Source organism: Ranitomeya variabilis, chromosome 4 (assembly GCF_051348905.1).
Source record: "Ranitomeya variabilis isolate aRanVar5 chromosome 4, aRanVar5.hap1, whole genome shotgun sequence".
Lineage (NCBI taxonomy): Eukaryota > Metazoa > Chordata > Amphibia > Anura > Dendrobatidae > Ranitomeya > Ranitomeya variabilis.
Genome location: NC_135235.1, coordinates 719,686,473 through 719,710,564, shown reverse-complemented (window position 1 = coordinate 719,710,564; position 24,092 = coordinate 719,686,473).

Here is a 24,092-nt window from a genome sequence, read left to right as displayed (position 1 = left end):
ACGAAGGTACAAAATTTGCAAGATTTTGTTTGTCATGCACCTGTATCTGAGCCGAAAATTCCTTTGCCGGAATTTTTCTCGGGGAATAGATCCGGGTTTCAGAATTTTCGAAATAATTGCAAATTATTTTTGTCCCTGAAATCTCGCTCTGCCGGAGACCCTGCACAGCAGGTCAGGATTGTGATTTCCTTGCTCCGGGGCGACCCTCAAGACTGGGCTTTTTCATTGACACCAGGGGATCCTGCGTTGCTCAATGTGGATGCGTTTTTTCTGGCCTTGGGGTTGCTTTATGACGAACCTCATTTGGAGCTTCAGGCAGAAAAAACTTTGATGTCCCTATCTCAGGGGCAAGATGAAGCGGAAATTTACTGCCAAAGATTCCGTAAATGGTCTGTGCTTACTCAGTGGAATGAGTGCGCCCTGGCGGCGACTTTCAGAGAGGGTCTCTCTGATGCCATTAAGGATGTTATGGTGGGGTTCCCTGTGCCTGCGGGTCTGAATGAGTCCATGACAATGGCTATTCAGATCGATAGGCGTTTGCGGGAGCGCAAACCAGTGCACCATCTGGCGGTGTCCACTGAGAAGTCGCCAGAGAGTATGCAGTGTGATAGAATTCTGTCCCGAAGCGAGCGGCAGAATTTTAGACGGAAAAATGGGTTGTGTTTCTATTGTGGTGATTCTACTCATGTTATATCAGCATGCTCTAAGCGCACTAAAAAGCTTGGTAAATCTGTTTCCATTTGCACCTTACCGTCTAAATTTATTCTATCTGTGACCCTGATTTGTTCTTTGTCATCTATTACCACGGACGCCTATGTCGACTCTGGCGCCGCTTTGAGTCTTATGGATTGGTCCTTTGCCAAACGCTGTGGGTATGATTTAGAGCCTTTGGAGACTCCTATTCCTCTGAAGGGGATTGACTCCACCCCATTGGCTAATAATAAACCACAATACTGGACACAAGTAACTATGCGTATTAATCCGGATCACCAGGAGATTATTCGCTTTCTGGTGCTGTATAATCTACATGATGATTTGGTGCTAGGATTGCCTTGGCTGCAATCTCACAACCCAGTCCTCGACTGGAGAGCTATGTCTGTGTTGAGCTGGGGATGTAAGGGGGCTCATGGGGATGTACCTGTGGTTTCCATTTCATCATCCATTCCCTCTGAAATTCCTGAGTTCCTGTCTGACTATCGTGACGTCTTTGAAGAATCCAAGCTTGGTTCGTTACCTCCGCACCGAGAGTGCGATTGTGCCATAGATTTAATCCCGGGTAGTAAATACCCAAAGGGTCGTTTATTTAATCTGTCTGTGCCTGAACATGCTGCTATGCGAGAATATATAAAGGAGTCCTTGGAAAAGGGACATATTCGTCCATCGTCATCTCCCTTAGGAGCCGGTTTTTTCTTTGTGTCAAAAAAAGACGGCTCTTTGAGACCATGTATTGATTATCGGCTTTTGAATAAAATCACTGTTAAATATCAATACCCATTGCCGTTGCTGACTGATTTGTTTGCTCGCATAAAGGGGGCCAAGTGGTTCTCTAAGATTGACCTTCGTGGGGCGTATAATTTGGTGCGAATCAGGCAGGGGGATGAGTGGAAAACCGCATTTAATACGCCCGAGGGCCACTTTGAGTATTTAGTGATGCCTTTTGGTCTTTCTAATGCTCCGTCAGTTTTCCAGTCCTTTATGCATGATATTTTTCGCGATTATTTGGATAAATTTATGATTGTGTATCTGGATGATATTCTGATTTTTTCGGATGACTGGGACTCTCATGTCCAGCAAGTCAGGAGGGTTTTTCAGGTTTTGCGGTCTAATTCTTTGTGTGTGAAGGGTTCTAAGTGTGTTTTTGGGGTACAGAGGATTTCCTTTTTGGGATATATTTTTTCCCCCTCTTCCATTGAAATGGATCCTGTCAAGGTTCAAGCTATTTGTGATTGGACGCAGCCCTCTTCTCTTAAGAGTCTTCAGAAATTTTTGGGCTTTGCTAACTTTTATCGTCGATTTATTGCTGGTTTTTCGGATATTGCTAAACCATTGACCGATTTGACTAAGAAGGGTGCTGATGTTGCTGATTGGTCCCCTGATGCTGTGGAGGCCTTTCGGGAGCTTAAGCGCCGTTTTTCCTCTGCCCCTGTGTTGCGTCAGCCTGATGTTGCTCTACCTTTTCAGGTTGAGGTCGACGCTTCTGAGATCGGAGCTGGGGCAGTGTTGTCGCAGAAAAGTTCTGACTGCTCCGTGATGAGGCCTTGTGCCTTCTTTTCCCGTAAATTTTCGCCCGCTGAGCGGAATTATGATGTTGGGAATCGGGAGCTTTTGGCCATGAAGTGGGCTTTTGAGGAGTGGCGCCATTGGCTTGAGGGGGCCAGACATCAGGTGGTGGTATTGACTGACCACAAAAATTTGATTTATCTTGAGACCGCCAGGCGCCTGAATCCTAGACAGGCGCGCTGGTCATTATTTTTCTCTCGGTTTAATTTTGTGGTGTCATACCTACCGGGTTCTAAGAATGTTAAGGCGGATGCCCTTTCTAGGAGTTTTGAGCCTGACTCGCCTGGTAACTCTGAGCCCACAGGTATCCTTAAGGATGGAGTGGTATTGTCAGCAGTTTCTCCAGACCTGCGGCGGGCCTTGCAGGAGTTTCAGGCGGATAGACCTGATCGTTGCCCACCTGATAAACTGTTTGTTCCTGATGATTGGACCAGTAGAGTCATCTCTGAGGTTCATTCTTCTGCGTTGGCAGGTCATCCTGGCATTTTTGGTACCAGGGATTTGGTGGCAAGGTCCTTCTGGTGGCCTTCCCTGTCACGAGATGTGCGAGGCTTTGTGCAGTCTTGTGACGTTTGTGCTCGGGCCAAGCCTTGTTGTTCTCGGGCTAGTGGATTATTGTTGCCCTTGCCTATTCCTAAGAGGCCTTGGACGCACATCTCGATGGATTTTATTTCAGATCTGCCTGTTTCTCAGAAGATGTCTGTCATCTGGGTGGTGTGTGACCGTTTTTCTAAGATGGTCCATTTGGTTCCTCTGCCCAAGTTACCTTCTTCTTCCGAGTTGGTTCCTCTGTTTTTTCAAAATGTTGTTCGTTTGCATGGTATTCCTGAGAATATCGTTTCTGACAGAGGGACCCAATTCGTGTCTAGATTTTGGCGGGCATTCTGTGCTAGGATGGGCATAGATTTATCTTTTTCGTCCGCTTTCCATCCTCAGACGAATGGCCAGACCGAGCGGATTAATCAGACCCTGGAGACATATCTGAGGTGTTTTGTGTCTGCTGACCAGGATGATTGGGTTGCTTTTTTGCCATTGGCGGAGTTCGCTCTCAATAATCGGGCCAGCTCTGCCACTTTGGTGTCCCCGTTTTTCTGTAATTCGGGGTTTCATCCTCGATTTTCCTCTGGTCAGGTGGAATCTTCGGATTGTCCTGGAGTGGATGCTGTGGTGGAGAGATTGCATCAGATCTGGGGGCAGGTGGTGGACAATTTGAGGTGGTCCCAGGAGAAGACTCAGCTTTTTGCCAACCGCCACCGTCGTGTTGGTCCTCGGCTTTCTGTTGGGGATTTGGTGTGGTTGTCTTCTCGTTTTGTCCCTATGAGGGTCTCTTCTCCTAAGTTTAAGCCTCGGTTTATCGGCCCGTATAAGATATTGGAGATTCTTAACCCTGTTTCCTTCCGTTTGGACCTCCCTGCATCCTTTTCTATTCATAACGTTTTTCATCGGTCATTATTGCGCAGGTATGAGGTACCGGTTGTGCCTTCCGTTGAGCCTCCTGCTCCGGTGTTGGTTGAGGGTGAGTTGGAGTACGTTGTGGAGAAAATCTTAGACTCTCGTGTTTCCAGACGGAGACTCCAGTATCTGGTCAAGTGGAAGGGATACGGCCAGGAGGATAATTCTTGGGTGAATGCATCTGATGTTCATGCCTCCGATCTGGTTCGTGCCTTTCATAGGGCCCATCCTGATCGCCCTGGTGGTTCTGGTGAGGGTTCGGTGCCCCCTCCTTGAGGGGGGGGTACTGTTGTGAATTTGGATTCTGGGCTCCCCCGGTGGCTACTGGTGGAATTGAACTGGTGTCTTCATCTTCTCTGTTCACCTGTTCCCATCAAGATGTGGGAGTCGCTATATAACCTTGCTGCTCTGTTAGTTGCTTGCCGGTCAACAATGTTATCAGAAGCCTCTCTGTGCTTGTTCCTGCTCCTAGACAACTACTAGATAAGTTGGACTCTTGTCCATGTTTGTTTTTGCATTTTTGTTCCAGTTCACAGCTGTAGTTTCGTTACTGTGTCTGGAAAGCTCTTGTGAACAGGAATTGCCACTCTGGTGTTATGAGTTAATGCCAGAGTTTTAAAGTAATTTCTGGATGGTGTTTTTGATAGGGTTTTCAGCTGACCATGAAAGTGTCCTTTCTGTCTTCTGCTATGTAGTAAGTGGACCTCAAATTTGCTAAACCTATTTTCATACTACGTTTGTTATTTCATCTCAACTCACCGCCAATACATGTGGGGGGCCTCTGTCTCCTTTCGGGGTATTTCTCTAGAGGTGAGCTAGGACTAATATTTTCCTCTGCTAGTTTTATTTAGTCCTCCGGCTGGTGCTGGGCATCTAGAATCAACGTAGGCATGCTACCCGGCCACTGCTAGTTGTGCGTTAGGTTTAGTTCATGGTCAGCTCAGTTCCCATCTTCCAAGAGCTAGTTCTTATATATGCTTATGCTATGTTCTCTTGCCATTGAGATCAGGACAAATGCCCTTCTCTAAGATGGTGGGGACTGAGATCTATGTCATCAAGCTGCCCACACTCTGTGTCCACCTTCATCGGCTGCGAAATGGCGCTTTTAGCGTCATTGAAACGCGACTTTGGCACGAAAGTCGCGTACCGCATGGCCGACCCCACACAGGGATCGGGTCGGGTTTCATGAGACGCCGACTTTGCCAAAAGTCGGCGACTTATGAAAATGAACGATCCGTTTCGCTCAACCCTAATGGTTAGGGTTTTGTACTGGAGTCTCTGGGCAATGGGGAGCCAATGAAGGGATTGACAGAGGGGAGAGGCCGGGGAATAGCGGGGGGACAGGTGGATTAGTCGGGCAGCAGAGTTTAGAATAAATTGAAGGGGTGCAAGAGTGTTCAAGGGGAGGCCACAGAGCAGGAGGTTGCAGTAGTCAAGGCGAGAGATGATGAGGGCATGGACTAGGGACTTTGCAGATTCTTGGTAGAGGAATGAACGGATTCATGAAATATTTTTGAGTTGAAGTTGGCAGGAAGTGGAAAGGGCTTGGATATGTGGTTTGAAGGAGAGACCAGCGCCAAGGATTACCCCGAGGCAGCGAGCGTGTGGGACTGGGGAGAGTGGGCAGCCATTTACTGTAATGGTTAGGTTCGTTGGGGGGGGTGGCGTGAGATGGGGGAAAGATGATGAATTCTGTTTTGTCCATGTTAAGTTTGAGAAATCTAGTGGAGAAGAAGGATGAAATAGTGGACAGACATTGAGGGATTCTGGTTAGTAGGGAGGTGATATCTGGTCCAAAGATGTAGATCTGTGTGTCATCAGCATAGAGGTGATACTGAAAGCCATGAGATTCTATAAGCTGTCCCAGGCCAAAGGTGTAAATGGAGAAGAGCAGGGGTCCAAGGACTGAACCTTGTGGGACTCCGACAGATAGGGGGCGAGGTGAGGAGGTGGTGTGTGAGTGGGAGACGCTGAATGTCCGGTCTGTTAGGTATGATGAGACCCAGTATAGGGCCAAGTCTGTGATGCCAAGGGATGAGAGGGTCTGTAATAATAGGGAATGGTCCACTGTGTCAAAGGCAGCCCACAGGTCGAGGAGGAGGAGGACAGAGTATTGTCGCTTGCTCTTGGCAGGTAAGAGGTCGTTGGTGACCTTAGTTAGGGCAGTTTCAGTGGAATGGTGTGACCGGAAGCCAGATTGTAAGCGGTCAAAGAGGGAGCAAGAAGAGAGATGGGAGGACAGTTCAAGATAAATTTGTTGTTCCAGTAGTTTGGAGGCATAGTGGAGAAGTGATATAGGGCGATAGCTAGATACAGATGGGTCAAGAGAGGGCTTTTTGAGGATAGGTGTGATGGAGGCATGTTTAAAGCTTGAGGGGAAAACACCAGTTGATAGTGATAGGTTGAAGAGATGGGTTAGGGTTGGGATGAAGACTGTGGAGAGGTTTGGGATGAGGTGGGATGGAAGCGGGTCAAGTGCACAGGTGGTGAGATGCGATCTTGAGAGTAGAGTGGAGAGTTGATCTTCTGTAATGGTGGAGAAGTTGGTTTTGGAGGTGGAAAGCTGGGAAGTCGGGAGGAAGGGATCTGGGGGTTGTTGACCAAAACTGTATCTGATGCTATCAATCTTCTGCTTGAAAAATGAGGCAAAGTCTTCAGCGGAGATAAGTGGGGAGGGAGGAGGTGCTGGGGGACGGAGGAGAGAATTGAAGGTGTTCGCTCAACACTATTTAGCTGTGGCTAGTGTGGTCTTGAAAGTAGTGAGGGACTGTTTGAATGCGATGAAGTGCTCGTTGGAGTGGGATCTTTTCCATCAGCCCTGGAAGCTCCCCTCAGTTCTTTGGTCAGGCTGGTGTGCCAGGGCTGTCTGTTGATTTTGCGAGCTTTGGTATGTGTAAGTGGGGCAGCAGATTCCAAAGCTACAGCTATTGTGGTGTTATATAGAGCGGCAGCGTCATCCGCATTGTGTATGGAACTTATGTCTGTGAGAGGGAGGAGGGATTCAGAGAATGAATGTAGGTCAAGATGTTTAAGATTTCTGCGAGGGTGTGAAAGTTTGTGGGGTGGGGATTGTAGACATGGAGTGGAGAGAGATGAGAATGTGAGAAGGTTGTGGTCAGAGTGGAAGAGGTGAGTTAGAGAGGTTAGATAGGGAGCAGAGGCGGGTGAAGATGAAGTCCAGTGTGTGACCATCTTTGTGAGTGGCTGCAGAAGACCATTGAGTGAGGCTGAAGGAGGAAGTGAGAGATAGAAGTTTGGTGGCAGCTGAGAGGGAAGTGTCAATGGGGATGTTGAAATCGCCCATGATGATAGTGGCGATGTCTGCAGAAAGGAAATGAAGTAGCCAGGTGGTAAAGTGATCAAAGAAGGTGGTGGCTGGCCTTGGGGGGCGGTAAATGGAAGCCAGTTGGAGGTTGGAGGGGGAGTAGATGCGCACAGAGTGCACCTCAAAGGAAGGGAGGGTAACAGAGGGTGGCAGTGGGATTGGGGTGAATTAGCAGTTATCTGACAGGAGAAAACCAACTCCTCCGCCATGCTTGCTGCTGGGGCGGGGTGTGTGAGAAAGGTGGAAGCCACCGTAAGAGAGTGCAGCAGGGGAGGCTGTGTCAGAAGGGGTGAGCCAGGTTTCGGTGATGGCGAGGAAGGAAAGTTTGGTAGCAACAAAAAGATCATGGATGTAGGAAAGCTTGTTGCAGACAGAGCGAGCGTTCCACAGAGCTCCTGTTAGTGGGACTGGGGAAGCGGGGGCTGGGCGAATGGGTATAAGGTTAGAGAGGTTACGGAAGTTTGTGATAGAGCATGGATGGGAGGTAGAAATGACTGTGGGGATGTGGTGAGGAGGACCAGGATTTGGAGAGATATCACCAGCAGTGAGAAGGAGCAGAGATAGTGTTAGCAGGTGGGAGCAGGAGAGGGCATGAGGGGGCTGCCTGTGCTTTGAGACAGAGGACTGTATGTTAAGGAACAGTTCTGAGGAGGAGGTGAGGTGGATGGGGAGGATTGAAGAGGAGATGAACAGTTCCTTACTTGGTGTGGGGATTGGGGGAGGTAGCAGAAAGTGAAAGATTATAGGGGTGAAAGTGAAGAGAAACAGAAACATTGTTTACAGTGACTGGCCAGTTACCTTCAGTTCCCTTCAGGTTCAATTCAGGTTTTAATTCTAATGTAATCCACACTTTTAGGCCACACTTCTAGGATCACACAGCAGACTAAAGTTGTGCAGACATTTGCTATGCAATATATGGAAAACTAAATGCATTCAGGTGTGAAGCAGAGAGGAGTGGTCTCTGCTCATCTTGGTCAGAGAATTAAGAGTGGACCAGATGCATACAATCAAGCCTGAGTAAACAAGGTCATAAATATCACAGGGTAAGCGGGGGTTAGCTGAAAGACATACCATGTGAATGCTAGGTGCAGGAGAAAGTCTGTGCAAAGCTGGGTGATGTACTATGTGTACTTCATGGACAGACAGCAGGAGAGCTGAGTGGATGAACATACCATGTGAATGCTAGGTGCAGAGGAATGTCTGTGTGCAAAGCTGGGTGATGTACTATGTGCACTTCATGGACAGACAGCATTAGAGCTGGGTGGATGAACATACCATGTGAATGCTAGGTGCAGAGGAAAGTCTGTGTGCAAAGCTGGGTGATGTACTATGTGTACTTCATGGACAGACAGGAGGAGAGCTGGGTGGATGAACATACCTGTTGGAAGAATAGAGATGCTTGTTAGAGTGTGATGGTGGCAGGTAGCAGGGCACAGTCTGTATACATCTTTCAGGTTTTAATTCTAATGTAATCCACACTTTTAGGCCACACTTCTAGGATCACACAGCAAACTGTGAGCTGTATACACTCTTATACCCCTAGCTTCGGTCACAGACCCCCCTGTGTACGCTATATACAACCGTATACCCCCAGCTTTGGTCTCAGACCCCCTGTGTACACTGTATACACCCGTATACTCCCAGCTTCAGTCGCAGACCCCTCTGTGTACACTGTATACACCCATATACCACCAGCTTCGATTACAGACCCCGCTGTGTGCACTGGATGCAACTGTATACCCCCAGCTTCGGTCGCAGACCCCTCTGTGTACACTGTCGACACTGGTATACCCTTAGCTTCTATCACAGACCCAACTGTGTACACTGTATACACCCGTATACCCCCAGCTTCGGTCACAGACCCCCCTGTGTACACTGTATACACCCATATACTCCCAGCTTCAGTCGCAGACCCCTCTGTGTACACTGTATACACCCATATACCACCAGCTTCGATTACAGACCCCTCTGTGTACACTGTATACACCCGTATACCCCCAGCTTCGGTCACAGACCCCCCCTGTGTATGCTGTATACACCCGTATACCCCCAGCTTCGGTCGCAGACCCCCTCTGTGTACGCTGTATACACCCGTATACCCCCAGCTTCGCTCACAGACCCCCCCCAGCTCTCTATCCCCCTGTAGAACTGACTCTGGACACACACGGTAACACTGCGGTCGTTGGCTTCTCGTCTCTCGCACATCTACTGATAAAAGATGAACAGAATCCAACCCTACTCACTGAATTATGCCCATCAGCGGAGCTCAACACCCTATTAATTCGACATTGGTGCCCCCACTGCTCGGCCACTGTCCCTCCAATATCCTATAAATATAATAAAGCCCAACACTTTGCCAGCTCAAAAGGTTTAAAAATATAAACCCCATTTGTTTGGAGGCTCAGTTATTAAATTGATCCTTTGTATCTACAACTAGCACCATCCAATTATAACACACCGATAACATATTAAATATGGAGCAATCTGACTAGGGTAACAACAAAATTAGCACTCATCCATCAAAGTGTGCCTCAACATGTTTCGCCCTGCCGCATCATCAGGAGGCCCAATATAATGATGTCAGCTTATGATATACGATGCACATGTGTCCTCTATCGGAGGGTCCTTTTCAGTAGCCCACTTGGCCAGGCCAGTCCTCAAACAGTCCCTCATTATCTGTTGAATGAACACAAAGATTCAATCGTCCTGCACATTCTCCGCACCACAACATGTGTTCCACACTGGGACTCATAGATGGAAGCATACTGGAGGGTGTGCCAAGTTTCAGAGAACATGCCTGGAAATAACGCGAAGTGCTGGAGCGCCCGAGCCAGAAGTGATGCACATCTTCTGTCTTGTGTCATACTCCAGCGCTGGAACGCATGGACCAGAAGATCACTTGCTCCCATACTGGATTGATGTGTCCCAAGCTAGAACGCATGCCCAGCATATACCTGTAGTGATCAATGCCAATGTCAAATCAAAAGGAACTGACAATAGATATATGGGAGAGTCTGTGGGGCCATATAGTACTAACAGCTTCCTAAAGTGGGACAGCCACCACCCAGCCCCCTCAGAAAGATATACCCAAAGGGCAATTCCTCGGATTCAGGAGGAGCTGCTCTAGTATCTGGAAATTTCATAGACAAGCAGGTGAGATGTATGGCCGGATAAGGGATAAAGGTTATCCCCAATATATTCTAGATTCAGTCCGCACTTCTGCAGAAAATAAGAATTGACAGTCCCTTTTACTGAATAAACAAAAGGAAAAAGAAGGCAGTTTCCAAAATGACATTACAAGGCTTATTGGCACGTTTGATACAAAACATGACCACATCAGAAATGTACTTAGGAGACATTAGGACATCCTAAGAATGGATCCGGACCCTAGGGAGATGGTGGGGACTACCCACACGATCACCTATAGGAGAGAACAATCTATGAGGAACCATTTTGTACAGTCTCCACAAAAACCCTACATATGGGGGTACATGGCTCAATAGGAAGACATGTGGATTCTATAAGTGTGGAGACTCATTTCTGTAAATGGATGAGATCCAACAAATCTTTCACAAGGTCATCCACTGGGAGAACAGAGGGACTTCTCAAATTGTAAGACTGCGGGCGTAGTCTACGTAGCCACATATCTCTGTCCCTTGGATTATCTGGGGAAAATGGAGAGAGTTTAGAAGGAGGGAGCGTGAACCTTTGGGAGACATAAATTATCGTGATGCCCCACTAGTGAGACTATTGAGAGGGACACACTATGCGGGATGAATACAATCTGCTTCTCTGTGATAGAAGTGGTCAAACCTAGTGCCGGGTGGGAGATCATGGTAGGAATATACTGAGAAGAGAAAGTGAGTGGATTTTCAGAATGGATTCACTTACCCTAAAAGGATTAAGTGAACAGATATCGTATGCTTGTTTTTGTAAACATAACCCGTGTTTGGACCGTTCATCTGGACTTTTTCAAGCCATTTGCTACTTCTTTCCCTTTGTAGAGCCTAGAAAATGGATTCCAAGTATCCAAGCACACCACTGAAAGGAGGTATATTAAAAAGTATATAATTTTATTCAAGGGTTTAATACACATAGTAAAACATCATGAATCAAAAAGTATCATGAAACATGTAGGACATGAATAAGAGGAAAATACTGAAGCAAGTAAGAGTGGTGGAGTGGAATAGTAACAGGCTATGGGTTGGTGAATAGTGTTAAATATGCTTATTTTGCACATTTATTTAATCAGGACTATTTACCAGGTGCGTTACTCTTAAAGAAAAATGTCATGATATTTTCATAAAAAATGTAGTGGTTTATTGAATTGTCCACAGAAAAACCACATTACAGCAAAACATAAAATAGATGAAATAGTTACGATCAGATTGTCCATTTTTTCCTATCAGCGTTTGTTCCAAGGCATCTTTCCCAAAGTTCTGAATGGTAAAAGCCGTCTGTCTGTGTGAAGTCTGAAGTCATCATGGCTTCCAGTTGTTCCTTCCTTCTGTGACTTGTCTGACCTCCATGGAGAATGATGGTGAAGGCAGGAGGTGACAGCCCCCACGTGACAGCCCCCTCCCTCCTAAGAGACGTAATTATATATGTCCCACAAAACCACGTGTTCTCTCTATATGGTGTTAACTTATACTCTGAGCTACAGTATATGTACAGTACATAAATAGCTTTTGTAATGTCAGCGAACGACAATGTGTTCAGTACAGAATTGAGAATAAGAATAATTAATATTTAACAATTCCCCTATTGATGGTGAGACATTGATTGGAACCCTCAAAGTAAACATATTAATAAGATCTTCTTTGGCAAAATAATTTAATGTTCATAATAATATAAATAATAATATTTTTATACATACTCAATAACATATGTTGTTTATATATGTTATATATATGTTATATATTTTAAATGATTTCAACACTTCAATTAATTAATACGAATTATAGAGCTATTGATATGGTTTCAATCAGATATATATATAATTCCCCCCACACGTGTTCAGAGGCCCATCCCCCAGTTGCTGAATTTCTGCCGTATGTCCTACATGAAGCCCCCTCCTCCAGTTGCAAAGGTTCAGGGTCAGGCTTCATTGGGGATTGAGGGGATGTAAGTTTGCCAGTGGACAATAGACTGGTGACATCATTCCCTATACATGGGGGCTGGACACACCTTGGGTAGCTGGAGAGATATAACAGAGGACATGTGCTTGGGCCCGGTCTCTTGCCTCCTGGACGATCAGTGATGAACTCCAACCATGCTAATGTATCACTTATGACTTTATTGATTATGTGTTATTTTGAGTGACTGTTTATATTTATTATCTTTTATTAAGTAAATTCATTTTAGTTTATTCAATTGTCGTGTGAGCATTTATTTATTCATCACAATTCTTTGAACCTTAACAAAACATATGTAAATTCATGTTATATTAAACTGTGACCAATATTCATATAAAATATATAATTATACTTCCCCATACATAATTGAAGCATCTCAGGTTCAATCATCATCTGATGTCATCTGGTCTTCATCTTGATGTCTTCTTCTTGGTTCTTTTAAAACAATCTTTATTATAATTCTTTTGAAATAGATGATAGCATGTAGATATTGTAGAAACCGTGTATCATGTGTCAATCAAAGTCCATAAATTCAAATGTTGATAACAAAACAAAGTTCATAAATGAAATGTAGCTTTAATATCTGTGCAGTGTCACCTTTAGAGACCTGGACTTACGTTGGCTCGCCTTGGATGTCATCTGGAATCTTCCACATCATCAGCACTGGTCTTGTAACAGGTGTGATGTCTTTCGTCAGCACAGCAAGAGTTAAATTGACTCTTCCTTGCTAAACATAGCACCATAGCCAGTCCTTAGTGCACAAAACACATGTCAACATTGTAGTGACAATTACCTTATTGTTCACCAGCTTTCATGGAAGTCTTATAGGTGATAGGAAACCACTGGAACATGATAAAACTTAATAACACAGTTCATCTTAGCATCATAGGATCATCGTCCTGTCCAATTGTGGGCGTCAGTTTAGATACTGTACTCATAGTTGTCAGTGATGGATACTGCAGTTGTGATTGTCAGTGGTGACATGAATTGCAATTGACAGTCTATTATTATTCAGAAATCTTAGCATTGTTACCTTGTGGAATTTCTGGATAGCGGCTTTTTCTTCTTGCAACCATTAAGAATCAATTGAATTTGGAAATATGAAAAGTCTTTATTAACGTAACTTCTGTATCTTGATTGAAGTCTTCATTAGGCAGTGAACTGGTTCATGCAGCTTTACATGAACACCCGAGCCTTACACTATGGCTGGCCCGAATAACTAAAGCAATTGTTACCATCCACCTCTCGGGTCTCCCCTTTTCCTCCTAGTTTTTAAGCTTGCGAGCAGGGCCCTCATTCCTCTTGGTATCTATTTTGAACTGTGATTTGTTATGCTGTAATGTCTATGGTCTGTGCAAGTCCCCTCTATAATTTGAAAAGTGCTGCGGAATTTGTAGGCGCTATATAAATAAAATTATTATTATTATTATTATTATTATTAATTCCCTATTCTATACCAAATCTGGTAATTTACCTAACTTATAATATCACAGTGTACTATAGCAATCAATAATATCCATATAATTGTTATCAGAATGTTAATATGGAATTTATATTTGGAAAAATAAAAAATATAAATGATAATACATTATTAATAGTGTTGAGCGATACCTTCCGATATCGGAAGGTATCGGTATCAGATTGGATCGGCCGATATTCAAAAAATATCGGATATCGCCGATACTGATACCCGATACCAATGCAAGTCAATGGGACCAAAATATCGGAATTAAAATAAACCCTTTATTTCCTTGTAGGTTCATTCTACATGAAGGAAAACAACTAAGAAAAATGTAGGATGTATTGGGGGAGGTGGTGGAGACATTAAAGGCATATAGGTTTAGCCCAATCAAATAGAATAGCAGGAATTTTATTTATTTTTTTTAAGACGTTCGGAGTTACAAAGATATTGACTATGTTAAGATTTTTTTTATTTTGTCAGATATTGATGTTTCACTTCTTCCATGCCCTTCACCTTCATTTTTTAATTCTCCCACACTTTCTTCATCATCCTCAGCAGCAGCATCTTTGACATCAACTTCTTCTTCACCTTATTCATCTTCTTCTTCATCTTCTACCTATTATTTTTTTTGTTACATTCTTATTCTTTTTATTAAACTATTCTTCTTCATATTCTACTTCTTCATCATATTCTTATTTGTGACAGTCGTTCCTGTAGTGGTTATCTATGAACGTTTGAAGATTACACCTTCCGTTCTGCCTGTCACAAAAGAGTTACAAAACGATTTGTCCGCGTTCAGTTGGGCCTGCAGCAGCAGGCTTTTTCCAGGGGCACCACGAGGAGGAACGGACTCACCCCCATGCACTGCTTAGTCTTCTTCTGCTTATAATTTAGATAATATCTTTTGCTCTGATGTTTAGTCTTATGCTTAATGTTCTTCTGCTCTTTGTTCTGCAGCCTCTTGTTCTTCTGCTTCTCGGTCTTCCGGGTCGTCGTCTTTAGGGTCTTGAACTTGGAAATGAAGCAGAAGGTACAAGAAGGCTGAGAAAATGCAGAGAACCAGCTGATTGAACTGGAACTCGGATGGCTACCCGAAAGGTCCAAGAGCCAATGGAACTACCGAGGACCAGCTGACGTTACTGGAACCCGGATGGGTAGCCGAAGGTCCAACAGCCAATGCAACTACCGAGGACCAGCTGACGTTACTGGAACCCGGTTACTAAGCAAGAGGTACCCGTGCCAGAAAGCACTACCAAGGACCACTTGACGTTGGTGGAACTCGGATACCCAGGAGGCACCTAAGCTAAAGGCTCTGCCAGAAACCAGCTGACGGTACTGGAACCAGGGGGACCTATTCAAGATTGTCTTCCTAGAGCCCCAACTAGCGGTGTTGGAGACAAGGGTCAGCAGGGGGAGCAGAGTGTAGGCCAAAGCCTGCAATGGATGCAGCTAAGTGTCTGTTGTGTCTGCGTGGCATTTGCAGGACACGTTGCCGGCTACACAGCAGGGGAACAGCTGACGTTACTGAACCCCACTGACACAGTGGCGAGTGTTTTTCTCTATGCAGCCAGCACTTCCGAGCACCAACTGGCGGTGTTAGAACCCAGGGACTCAAGGAGGAGCAGAGTGTAGGCCTAAGCCTGCACTGGAGGCAGCTTAATGTCTGTTGTGTCTGCGTGGCGTTTGCAAGACACGTTGCCAGCTGAACAGCAGGGGAACAACTGGCGTTACTGAATCACACTGACACAGTGGCGAGTGTTTTTCTCTGTGCAGCCAGCACTTCCGGGCACCAACTGGCGGTATTAGAGCCCAGGGAATCAAGGAGGAGCAGAGTGTAGGCCGAAGCCTGCACTGGAGGCAGCTAAGTGTCTGTTGTGTCTGCGTGGCGTTTGCAGGACATGTTGCTGGCTACACAGCAGGGGAACAGCTGGCATTACTGAACCCCACTGACACAGTGGTGAGTGTTTTTCTCTGTGCAGCCAGCACTTCCGAGCACCAACTGGCGGTTTTAGAGCCCAGGGAATCAAGGAGGAGCAGAGGAGCAGAGTGTTGTGTCTGCTTGACTCTTTGTTTCTGCAGGTATTTTTAGCCACATTAGATGCTTGTTGTACAAGAATCATACATTGTCCCATGGTTTCGATTATCTGAAAGGGACCTTCCCAGTTACTTTCCCATGGTCCACTCTTCCTGAAAGTTTTAATCATCACTAGAGCCCATTTCTTGAATTTGGATTCATATGGTGGCTCCATTCTCTGCATTCTTGATGCAACATGTGGAAGAATAGTTTTCCGGCAACAATTGCAACCATTTGGACCTTGCAACAGCATCTTTTTGAGGTGTGAACAAAAATGGTTCAATTGGAAAAATCAATGGCATTTTTCTTCCTGTCATTAGTTCAAAAGGAGTAAATTGAGTTGTGGAAGAAGTTTTTCCTCTCACACTCAACAGTACCAAAGGTGCGGCATCGACCCAAGTATTGCCTTTGTCCAATAACATTTTGGCAATTCTGGATTTTATTGTTCTGTTCATCCTTTCCACAATACCAGCAGACTGTGGATGGTAAGGTACATGGAGTTGTTGTTGTTCCCCTAGAATAGTACAAACTGCTTGCATGACTTTTCCTGTAAAGTGACTTCCTCAATCAGAGGAGATCATTCTTGGGATCCCCAAGTACAAAAGACATGATAAACTAATGCTCTAACTGTAGACAAAGCATCATCTTTCCTGACAGGTAATATTTCAACCCATTTAGAAAAAACATTTACTACAACCAATGCATACCTGAGACCATTTTTACCTGATGGTAACGGTCCAATGTAGTCGAATTGTAACGTAAACCATGGATCAACTGCAGGTACGGTTCGGAGTAGTGGCGGTTTCTGTCCTTTTGGTCTTGGATAAATTTGGGCACAAATGAGACATAATTGAACAATAATTTATACAGTCTCTTCCACATTTTCCCAGTAAAATATCTCTGAGAATGCCTAACAATTTCTGTTGACCCATGATTATATTTTGTGAACTCAACCTGCAGATGTTTTGGTACAACATGACGCAACTCCCCATTTAAGTCATGGCACAAAACCCCGTTTTCACAAACAAAGGGAGGTTTTGGATCAACCTGGGAAGCAACAAGAGATGTGTCTTTTTCTTGTTCTTCCACAAAAGAAGGGATATGCATGTCTGTTCTTTGAACTGCTAAAATCTCAAAAGTTTCAGGGTGAAACACTTCTTCTCCTGTCAGGGCTGCCTCTTTGGCTGACACATCTGTGGTTGCATTTCCAACAGATATTTTGTCAGATTTTTTATGGGCAGGGACTTTGACAATAGCAAAACCATTACGGTTTTTTGATGTTATTTAAAAAATTGTTTTCAGTGAGTCACTATGTACAAAAGTCTTATTAGAAGAATCTACATAACCTCTTTTCCCCAAACTGGCAAATAATCTGTCAGTGATCTAACAACAAAGGAGCTATCACTGTAGATTACATTGGGACACTGATCATCAGCTTCGTTCAGCTGTAGTACCATTTTTATCACTTCTAGCTCTGCCCTTTGAGCTGAAAAATGACACAGTAATTTGTGTTTTACAACCTATCCTCTTTTAAGATAAAAAATCGCATATCCTGAATAGTAGTGCCCATCTGAATAAAATCTGGAAACATCTACAAAAATTGGTTCATCTGTTGCCTCTGGCTTCCGTCGGAAAAGCGATGGACTAGGATCATGAAAAGACTGTAAACAATCATGAGTTTGCCCTTCATATTGCATCAACTGAGGAAGAACATATTTGGCCTTATTATCTACCTCAATTTGTATGGGAGACAATGACAATAACCAAATCTCTGTGACACACCTGGGATATTATTCTCAAAGAGAAGTTTTAGTGTAGAATGAGGAGTTTGCAAAGTGATTTTGTTGAACCCAACAATGTGTTCAGTTACTTTAACTGCAAAGTATTCACCTACCAAGTGTCTTGCACAGGTCTCAAATCCTCTTTCAACAGGTGAGAGAAGCTTAGAAAAATAGCCCAAAATTCTCCACTCTTGTCCCTACTACTGTAGCAGCACAGCAGACACAGATGTCTCTGATGTGTGTACTTGCAAAGCAAATGGAGCCGAAGGATCTACTGTGGACAAAGCAGGTGCATTTTGTAAATTAATTTTCAATTGTTCAAATTACGTTTGTTGTTCATCACCCCAAGGACCAAAGTAATCACTATTTCCAAAAAAAAGGGGAGAAGCCAGCACTGCATATGGTCAGAACGCAATACAAAAGGTGCTCATGCACATACTGAATTCTAACTGTATTTCAAATATGAGACATTTAGCAAATAATTGATCAATTCTTTGAGCTACCCCGCCACTTCACGGCAATCTCATAATGGGGCAGTCCTACTCTACGTATTTTATTAACATTGTGCCATTACGGCCTCCTAAATGTATAAAGAGTATAAAAAGAAAGACCACCTTACATTACTATAACATGCAAACTGTACCTGGAGCATTTTCAGAATCACTCCCCTGGTGCCAGGAAGGACAAGCGCAGATAAAGGCCGATGAGGTCCTGTGCGGACATTTCAGATCATGCTTCTACACTGCCAAACCAGCACCAAAATTAAAGAGTGCACAATGGCACAATATAAATAAAATACATAGAGTAGGACTGCCCCATTATGAGATTGCCGTGAAGTGGCAGGGTAGCTCAAAGAATTGATCAATTGTTTGCTAAATGTCTCATATTTGAAATACAGTTAGAATTTATGTGCATGTGCACTTTAGATATTGCGTTCTGACCTTTAGCAGTGCTGGCTTCTCCCCTTTTTTTGCTTCTGTATTGGTATGTGGCTGACCACCAGTGTTGCCGCGCACGCTGGGTCATATGCGCCATTCTTTCTGTGTTCACTATGATTGATAGGCTGCTGTGCACACACACACAGCAGCCCTGCCCTGCCTCAGGCTCTAGTTAATTAGGCAGCTGTGTCTCAGCCAGTCTCATCCTTTAACTTTGGTGTTGGTTTGGCAGTGTGGAGGCCAGATCTGAAATGTCCGCACAGGACCTGATCGGCCTTTACCTGCGCTCGCCTTCCTGGCACCAAGGGAGTGATTCTGTAAATGCTCCAGGCACAGTTTGTCATGTAATGTTAAGTAATGTGGTCTTTCCTTCTTTTTTTTCTCACTCTCTATACATTTAGGAGGCCGTAATGGCACAATGTAAATAAAATACGTAGAGTAGGACTGCCCCATTATGAGATTGCCGTGAAGTGGCGGGGTAGCTCAAAGAATTGATCAATTATTTGCTAAATGTCTCATATTTGAAATACAGTTAGAATTCAGTATGTGCATGTGCACCTTTTGTATTGCGTTCTGACCATAAGCAGTGCTGGCTTCTCCCCTTTTTTTTGCTTTTACATTGGTAAGTGGCTGACCACCACTGTTGCCGCGCACGCTAGGTTATGTACGCCATTCTTTCTGTTTCATTGTGATTGATAGGCTGCTGATCACACACACAGCAGCCCTGCCCTGCATCAGGCTCTAGCTAATTGTGCACCTGTGTCTCAGCCTGTTTCACTCTTTAACTTTGGTGCTGGTTTGGCAGTGTAGAAGCCTGATCTGAAATGTCCGCACAGGACCTCATCGGCCTTTTATCTGCGCTTGTCCTTCCTGGCACCAGGGGAGTGATTCTGAAAATGCTCCAGGTACAGGTTGCATATTATAGTAATGTAGTGGTGTCTTTCTTTTTATACTCTTTATACATTTAGGAGGCCGTAATGGCACAATGTTAATAAAATACGTAGAGTAAGACTGCCCCATTATGAGATTGCCGTGAAGTGGCGGGGTAGCTCAAAGAATTGATCAATTATTTGCTAAATGTCTCATATTTGAAATACAGTTAGAATTCAGTATGTGCATGTGCACCTTTTGTATTGCGTTCTGACCATAAGCAGTGCTGGCTTCTCCCCTTTTTTTTGCTTTTACATTGGTAAGTGGCTGACCACCACTGTTGCCGCGCACGCTAGGTTATGTACGCCATTCTTTCTGTTTCATTGTGATTGATAGGCTGCTGATCACACACACATCAGCCCTGCCCTGCATCATGCTCTAGCTAATTGTGCACCTGTGTCTCAGCCTGTTTCACTCTTTAACTTTGGTGCTGGTTTGGCAGTGTAGAAGCCTGATCTGAAATGTCCGCACAGGACCTCATCGGCCTTTTATCTGCGCTTGTCCTTCCTGGCACCAGGGGAGTGATTCTGAAAATGCTCCAGGTACAGGTTGCATATTATAGTAATGTAGTGGTGTCTTTCTTTTTATACTCTTTATACATTTAGGAGGCCGTAATGGCACAATGTTAATAAAATACGTAGAGTAGGACTGCCCCATTATGAGATTGCCGTGAAGTGGCGGGGTAGCTCAAAGAATTGATCAATTATTTGCTAAATGTCAAATATTTAAAATACAGTTAGAATTCAGTATGTGCATGTGCACCTTTTGTATTGCGTTCTGACCATAAGCAGTGCTGGCTTCGCCCCTTTTTTTTTGCTTTTACATTGGTAAGTGGCTGACCACCACTGTTGTCGCGCACGCTAGGTTATGTACGCCATTCTTTCTGTTTCATTGTGATTGATAGGCTGCTGTTCACACACACAGCAGCCCTGCCCTGCCTCAGACTCTAGTTAATTAGGCAGCTGTGTCTCAGCCAGTCTCACCCTTTAACTTTGGTGTTGGTTTGGCAGTGTGGAGGCCAGATCTGAAATGTCCGCACAGGAGCTGATCGGCCTTTACCTGTGCTCGCCTTCCTGGCACCAAGGGAGTGATTCTGGAAATGCTCCAGGTACAGTTTGTCATGTAATGTTATGTAATGTGGTCTTTCCTTTTTTTTTTTTTTCTCACTCTCTATACATTTAGGAGGCCGTAATGGCACAATGTAAATAAAATACGTAGAGTAGGACTGCCCCATTATGAGATTGCCGTGAAGTGGCGGGGTAGCTCAAAGAATTGATCAATTGTTTGCTAAATGTCTCATATTTGAAATACAGTTAGAATTTATTATGTGCATGTGCACTTTAGATATTGCGTTCTGACCTTTAGCAGTGCTGGCTTCTCCCCTTTTTTTTAATTACTATTTCCACCTTTTAAAAGATCATACAAAGGCCTGGCCTTGTCTGCAAAATATTCAATTAAGTCCCTTGAAAGTTCATAAGGCCCACAAAATGTCACAATGCCTTGTGTGATGTTGGAATTGGTAGAGAAGTAATTGCCTCTATTCTTTCCTGTAGTGGCTGTCTTTTTCCTGGACTCAACAACAGTCCTAAAAACCTGACCTCGGATTGGATCAATTTGACCTTTTTGGTGTTCAATTTCAACCCTGCATCATGCAGCAGCTCAAACAATTCTGTCAGAAGAGAAACATGTGATTCTTTATCATCAGTAGACAACAGAATATCATCAACATATTACAAAATACAATCTAGCCTAGAAAATCTAGATAATGCCTTTGCCAACGCCTGATGGAAAACACTAGGTGACAAATGTGCTCCTTGAAGTAACCTGCAAAACAGTTATTGCTCATCCAAGAAAGTAAATGCAAACTTGTACTGACAACTCTTTTCAAGAGGTATACTGAAAAAACATTACTGATGTCCAGTACAGAGAAGTATTTTGCCTCTGCATTGAACCTTGCCATCATGTCATGAGTATCTGCAACAATGGGTGCTACATTGGGAGTATGTTTGTTAAACATCCGCAAATCCAATATCATTTGATAAGAACCATCAGATTTTAAGACACACCACAAAGGATTGTTACTTACAGAATTAGCCTTTCGGATTACACCTTGATCTAACAATTCCTGTATGATCTTTGACATAGAATCAATTGATTCTGGAGGCAATTTATACTGACGTTGTGGTGAAGATCTCGCCCTTCCACATTTACAACAACATCCTTCATTGTACCAACCTCATTCCTGAACAGAGCCCAAAGAGAAGGAAAAAGCTGTACAATTTCTGTCAATACCTCATCACCACCAGTTTCAGGCCACAAATGATCTGTTGACACAACATCATTTAAGCAAATACTTCCAACATGGCTATAATCACTAGGGTCAATGACTACAGGTTTATAACCATTAGAATCTTTCCAGATCACTTGATTTCCTAGATTGACTACCCATCCGAATTTCTGCACAAAGTCTGTGCCAAGTATATTTTCAGAATCACGACAATACCAAATGTCAATTCCTGTTTTGAAAGAACTAGGTATTTCCAACGTCACATTGATAACCAAGGTTCCTTTAGTTCCACCTTTCCACTAAAACCAACAACTGTACAAACTGGTGAATCTGGTTGTAGCTTCAAATCAAGATTTGTAACCCTTAATTGAGCTCCTGTATCAATAAGAAATACAACATTCTGTCCTGCTAAATTTCCATTGATAAATGGTCTTCCACAGTCATCCAATGTAACGAGTCACAAATTCCAATGGATGGGGTGTAGGAGTAGTCTGTGATTGTCAGAAGATGGAGGAGATGGGAGAAGACCAATGTCCTTATTAAAAGCACTTGGAATTCTGTCCCTGGACTCAGTCTCCTTCACGGTCATCTCTCTGATGTGTCTGATTAATGGTGCATACGGTGACTGCGTTTGTCTGCTGTCAGTGTGAGTGAGTGCAGAAGAATGTAATGGAGGTGCAGAAGGTTTGGTGGATGATTTTGGCATGAGACCATTTTCCCTTCCAAGCTTACCTGTTCCTTGTGTACCTGTCTCTGATTCTGCTCTCAAGAATTTTCTGCACTGCCATTTTAAGTGTCCAGGTATACCACAAAAATAACAATGGGTATTGTTCCTTTGTGTAGTATTTTTACCTCTATGATCAATGTAATCTCTGTTCTTGGATGTTCCTGTGGGTCTAGGTTTCAGCTGACTTCTTTCTCATGAACTACAGCTATTTTAGTCAATAAAAACTGTGGCTTCTTGTAACGATGGTTGAGCACTAGCCAATTGCTCTGAGGCAGGATCTAAATATTTGAACTTTTTTACAAAAAATCTGATCATGGTTGTTGGCTCCGGATGAGACCTAAGATCTATCACCATCCTAAAGTCCTGTTCAAATTTTTACCAAAAATGCAAATGGGGAATCATTAATATTAGTTCGTACATTTTCCAGAACATCAATTGTAGGCGTGGCTTCGCCAGTCGTAAACAGTATTAATTGTCTAAAGGTACCGTCACACTAAACGATATCGCTAGCGATCCGTGACGTTGCAGCGTCCTGGCTAGCGATATCGTTGTGTTTGACAGGCAGCAGCGATCAGGATCCTGCTGTGATATCGCTGGTCGTTGAATACAGTTCAGAACTTTATTTGGTCGTCAGACCGGCGTGTATCGTCGTGTTTGACACCAAAAGCAACGATGCCAGCGATGTTTTACACTGGTAACCAGGGTAAATATCGGGTTACTAAGTGCAGGGCTGCGCTTAGTAACCCGATGTTTACCCTGGTTACCAGTGTAAAATGTAAAAAAAACAAACACTACATACTCACCTTCACGTCCCCCGCCGTCCGCTTCCTGCACTGACTGAGCCCCGGCCGTAAAGTGAAAGCACAGCACAGCGGTGACGTCACCGCTCTGCTGTTAGGGCCGGCGCTCAGTCAGTGCAGGAAGCGGATGCTGGGGAACGTGAAGGTGAGTATGTGCTGTTTGTTTTTTTTACATTTTACACTGGTAACCAGGGTAAACATCGGGTTACTAAGCGCGGCCCTGCGCTTAGCAACCCGATGTTTACCCTGGTTACCCGGGGACTTCGGCATCGTTGGTTGCTGGAGAGCTGTCTGTGTGACAGCTCTCCAGCGACCAAACAGCGACGCTGCAGCGATCGGCATCGTTGTCTGTATCGCTGCAGCGTCACTTAGTGTGAAGGTACCTTTAGTCTGTCTTGTGCTATGTGTCGAATCATTATCATTTAATCTGGGTGTGGTCTGTAACCTTTTTCCCATATGTGAGGGTAACCATACTTTGAATATCTTGTTTTTTGTTCATCATTAAGATTGAATTCATCTGTGTTTGATTCAAAAATGTCCACATTATAAAAGGCATCCATCTTGTCATTAAAGTTTGGAATGTCTTTTACAATTTTCATTAACTGACCGTGTATTTTCAGATTAATTTGTGCTGCTCTGTCATGGAATTTTTTCTGTTGTAGTTCATCTGCCTGTAAATCTTCTACTGAAACATCTGGATTTTGTGTGTCTGGTACAAATGATGCAGCGGCATTGTCTTCCTGTTTGATCGTGTAACAACAGAAGCCTTTTTTATATCTTGGTGCAATTTGGACAATAAATCTGTTCAAGTATCAATTTGATCTTCCAATTGTTCATTATGTTCTGACAATATTAAACAATTTGGACAATCTAAGTAATCCCCGTCAGACTCTTGTGTGTC